General features: G+C 34.6%; 1 pseudogene; it reads right to left on the bottom strand.

Moving 5' to 3' along the window:
* Positions 1 to 1,148: 1,148 nt before the first annotated feature.
* Positions 1,149 to 3,059, bottom strand: LOC147407748 (AT-hook motif nuclear-localized protein 27 pseudogene; annotated as a pseudogene).
* Between the last annotated feature and the right edge of the window lie 2,188 nt (positions 3,060 to 5,247).

The following is a 5,247-nucleotide window of genomic DNA, read 5'->3' as shown; positions in this document are numbered from 1 at the left end:
TACAACTATCATCATGCGTGCAATGAAAACCATTATCTTTGAGGTGTTAGGCCCTTGTCTTCCCCAGCTTTTGATCATTCACACAAGAGGCCACACACTTCATACTTAAATCATGAACCCATTAAAAACGTCAATAAGGACTAATTAACTCATAAACCCCCAAATTGTGGTGCTTTCGGCCTCATGCCCTACAAACCTGAAATACTTGGATTTTAGGGCTTGCGGTCTTGGCCTGCCTAGCAAACCATACTTGTCCCTACGAAACTAAAATACATGTCTCCCCTCCTCAAATAAATGTTCATCACTATGACATAGCGCAATACAAGAAGTCGAATAGGATTATTAATATAACTCAACACTAGAAAAATCACAAACACAAATAAATAAATAAATAATGACGATGACGATAATGACGATGATAATAATGAGAATAATAATTATTATTATGATAATAGATCCATCATAAAAATAATCTTTTTCAACTTCTTTCTTTTGTAAAATTTTTCATTAGGTGATTCAAATGATAGGGCCTCTAAAAATATTTGGATTCTTTAAATTTCAATCTTAGTACATGTTAAATTGGAAAGTAGGTTTTATTATTGAGTTGCGCTGGAGTGACCTTAAGATTGTACCTCATATCTCACTTTCTTGACGTGGAAGTGTGTAGGAACCATAGATCCTTTTCATCAACCTACAAGCTTGAGGCCACTTCAGCATTATTATTTATTCTTTGCATTTTTTCATGAGAAAGGAAACATATTGGCATAGAAAATCTTGACTCTCTCTCCCGTTCAAAGAAAGGTTATTGCCACAATCATTCCCATTTAGAATGCACTCTTAAGTGAGGGATAAGAGAGAGAAAGTGAGTCATGAGAAAATCAAGGATGATCACAGGTTGCTTTTATCCGCGATTGAGGAAGCATATAGATCAAATCAACGATGGTATAATGTGTGTGATTTATGATTGATTATTATTTATGTTTGATTTGATTATCGCATGATTCCAAAATCCGTAGATTGTGATTTCATATATTGAATAAATCCATGGTTGAATTGATGGGGTTTACAATTTATAGATTTAATTAAGTTAGAAAATAAGTCACTACCTGCAAATTCTTCTCTTCAATGAGAATGAAACACATATATGCTGAAATCCACACAAACAAACAAAGAAAAAATATATATATAAACCCTAGTAATGTGCATCAACAGATTCTCCAACATTACATCTAGAAATCTGTAAACAAATGGTAAATAATTAGAAGAATCCAAGAAAAAAGAGAAAGTAGGCTACGAAATATAATGATTTATACATGCACTTGGAACTTATGGACCATGTGAAGTTTGTTGATCCTTTCCTTTGTTCATCATCGAACTACCTTCCTTCTCTTGATAAAACTTTTCTTTCCTCTCTTCTCCTCCTTACATACTTACTGAGAAGACGCATTTCTTCAGTTAAAAAACAGTTCCCCCCCACCCCCTTCTCTTCCACATATTGTATCAAAAGGGAGGCCTAGTAGCATTACCACTCCAACCAAAAACATCTCCGGAAAATTTATAATTCTCCATGTTCATTCCCATATTATACAAAGAATCACCACCATTACGATTACAATGGCCATTGCCACCCCTACCACCTTCACCCAATTGCCCACTCGAGGACTGTGATGCTGCAGGGTGCGCCTGCTCCAGCAACCCCTCATCGTCCTCCTCCTCCAATGATAACCGCTCATAAACCGCATTCGCGAATGATGCCACCATCAACACCACTGGACCCGATGCCATCAATGGCCCCACAACACTTCCACCCACTATTTGCCCCTGCCCACCGGCCAAAAATATCGCCATCCCACCTGCACCCGGTGGTGCCGGTGGTGGAAGTACCATACCTGATAAAGACAATACATCAAACCCCCCGTGCAGTGTCACCACGCTCCCTGACGGTGTCCCTGGTTGACGCAATGTTACATTAACGACTGTCCCACGGCCGCTGAGAATGCAAACTCCTCTACATTGGCATCTTGCATAATTCGATACAGTTTCCAAGATATCGGCACCTGATGATACTTCAAGCGCGTGCCATTCAAATGAGTTAGGACTGTCTTGAGTGACAATTATCGGTGGCTTGGGCTTGTTCTTAGATCCAAGGGGTCGGCCACGTGGGCGACGGTTGGCAGTGGCTGCAGTACCCGAGCTTGTTAGGGTTTCATTGAGCTTCTGATCTCTTTCGGGGGAATCTGAAACTTGGGTTGTTTGATGCTGTAATGATCTTCGTAAGTCCAGCTGCGGTCGGAGGTGGTGGACGTAGCGAGAATCTGGGCTGGGTTCCCAACCTGCCATGGCCACATATATCTATTCTCTCCTTGTTTGACAGCTTTAATTTTCTTTTATCCCTCAATTTGATCTATATTACTATTTTTCTAGATCAGATAAAACCTTATAACCAAACAACCAAGTTTCTGACTTTTGCATCCTTGTGCTTATCTCTCTATGCAAAGTTACTTCTCTTCTAATTTTTCTTTAGCAATTCAGTTCATCTCACAAACCTCAAATGCATTAAAATCCAAAAAAAGATAGAACTCTAGAGCTGCTCCAACTTTTAATTCTAACATATATAATTTTGTATGCCCTAATTTTTCAAGAGCCCAAAAGCCCTTTCTGAAATTAAGTACCAACGACTAGAAGAACTCAAGAACTTCTACTATTTTTCTCAATGATTAAATCTGTCAATAAATCCAAAAAATAAAATAAAAAAAATAGAGAGAGCTTCAGATCCAAAGCCAATGAATTAAGCCTACCTGTCCACAGATCATAAACTCCTCCCTTTCCAGATGGAGATCATTTTGATTCCTATAGAGAAGCAAGGCAAACAAAGATTTTAAGAAAGATAAACTCTAAAACAAGACCTACTCATTAGAATATAAAGGTATAAGAACTTTAATTAGTGCGAATTCACAAAAGTAGGAAATTATAGCCAAAGGACTTCAAAGTTCAATCTGTAGCTCATATTCTTTGTGGTAAGTTGAGAGAGAGAGAGATTAGTTCAAAGACAAAGACCCTGACATGAGGGCAATAGGACTTTCTGTTTGAGTCTATCCATTAAACGGACGGATGAGATGTAAGTAAAAACACTTGAATGGTTACCTAGGGATCAGTTAATACAGATAAATGAATAATGCTTAAGTGACTCAGGCACGAACCTCATATGACACTTCTTGACTTGAAAGTGGATAGGAATCATACTTGCTTTTTCACTTTAATCAATAATGTGCATGAGATGCACCGAATCAATGTTATGGTGTGTTGTAAGTAAAACGTGGTGATCCGATAGAATCTCTCCTTTTATAAGAATAAAGGAAATAATGGACTGTCTTCGCTGGACTTGTGTTCAACACTATGCTGACCTGGCAGTGCATAAAGAATCGTTGATCTTGTAATTTGTATCTCGTGAAAATAAATTTATGATTATCTGTGTACTACTATGTCATCGAGTGGTGAATGCAGTGTCCAATAATTATAGTGTATTAATTCAAAAATAAAATAGGAAGATGTTGGAGTGGCGTGGACTCATACATTGCTGTTGTGGATGTGTGTATAGAATCATAGATTCTTTTCCTCGAGATAAAAAAAAAAACATTTACAATTATATCTTCATCACACATCAACAATGTGTGAATCGATGTCAACTTCAATGTCAGTTAAGCATTTATAAGAAGAGAGTTCATGGCTACAATCATCTTGTCATCTGGTGCAGTCCATCTGTCGGACACGTGGAAGATGTGTGTGTGTGTGGGAGATTGGGATTTGGCGAACTTTATCTAAAGAGCCCTGAAAATCGGACTCCTTTTTTTGTATATTCACTTTTGACTCCTCTTCCGGGTACAGCTCAATACAATTGAGGTCTAAGGTGAAACCTTAAAATGTGACATTTTCGATATTTAATATATTAATATAAATAATAATAATTATTTATTTAAATAATAATAATTATTTATTTAAATAATAAAAATTATCTAAAAATATTTTATTTTATTTTTTAAGATACAAAATTAAAAAATTAGCCTTTAATATTCAAGTTTCCCTTCATTTTTATTGGATTAATTTTTCTACTTTTCTTTTCTTCTTCTTTTTTCTTTTTTCTTTTTTGAGTTGTTTTATATTTATATTTTTAATCAGTTTTATTTTTTAATCTTAATTAGTTAGTTTCATTGTTTAGGAGGGGATAAGCTTAAAGATTTTTTTTTTTTGGCAACTAATACTTTCTAGGTCTTAGGAGATCTTATTAATGATTTTTAATTTTTTTAAACCTCCCAATTCTACTGTGTAACATTGTAGAGGACTAAAGGATTTAATTAAAAAATTGGAAGAAATTTCAATCATTGTAATTTTCAAGGGTTTATTATTATTGTTATTTGAGGAATCTCCACCGTCTACCATATGTATGGTTTATTGAATTCTTGTTTGTGAGTTCCACAAGTTGGAAGGATTTTTTTAAAAAAAAAAAAATTTGGTGGATTTGAATTATTATTATTTTATGTTTATTTTTTAATCTTAGTTAGTTTCAACAAGTAGGAGGGGATAAGTTTTAAAGTTTGTTTGTTTTTGGAGATCTTATCATTATCATTATTATGATTATTAAAAGCCTCCTCCTAATTCGTGAAAGGGACTATGTGTATTATTTAATGAATTCTTTTTTACGACTTTCACATCTTGGAAGGGTTTAAAAAAAATTTGTTGGATTTGCGTTGTTTTTCATTTTTATCTTTTAATCTTGGAGGGGATAAGATTAAAGAGTTTGCTTTTTTTTGATATTTTTTTTTAATAAATAAAAAATCTCTCAATGCCAACATATTACGAATTAAGAGTTTAATTGAAATAAAATAGAAGAAATTTCCATCATACAAGTTTGTAAGGATTTATTATTATTATATTTTTTTCACATTAACTATTAGATTAGGATTGATGGCAAGCTGGAAGGCAGGGTAGCTTTCAAGAATTACTTCGCATGTAACTCACTCTGGGAAAGAATGAATTACGATTAACATCGCCTGAGTCCCTATGCGTATGAGTAGCTACTGTTGTAGGTGTTGGAACGGGAGTAGTAGTTACTTAAATTGACATAGATTTTCTCAATCTCACCACCGCAATCAAAACATGTACAAAAGAAACAGATACGCAGAATGAAAATTGAAAGGGTTTTGTAAAAATAATTTTGAGAGGAAATTTCATGTAATGATAAATAAAAAA

The sequence above is a fragment of the Akebia trifoliata genome, chromosome 3 (genome assembly GCF_017979445.1).
Source record: "Akebia trifoliata isolate Shusen 1 chromosome 3, ASM1797944v1, whole genome shotgun sequence".
Taxonomy (NCBI): domain Eukaryota; kingdom Viridiplantae; phylum Streptophyta; class Magnoliopsida; order Ranunculales; family Lardizabalaceae; genus Akebia; species Akebia trifoliata.
Note: the sequence above shows the minus strand (reverse complement) of the source record. Positions and strands in the feature narration are given on the sequence as shown.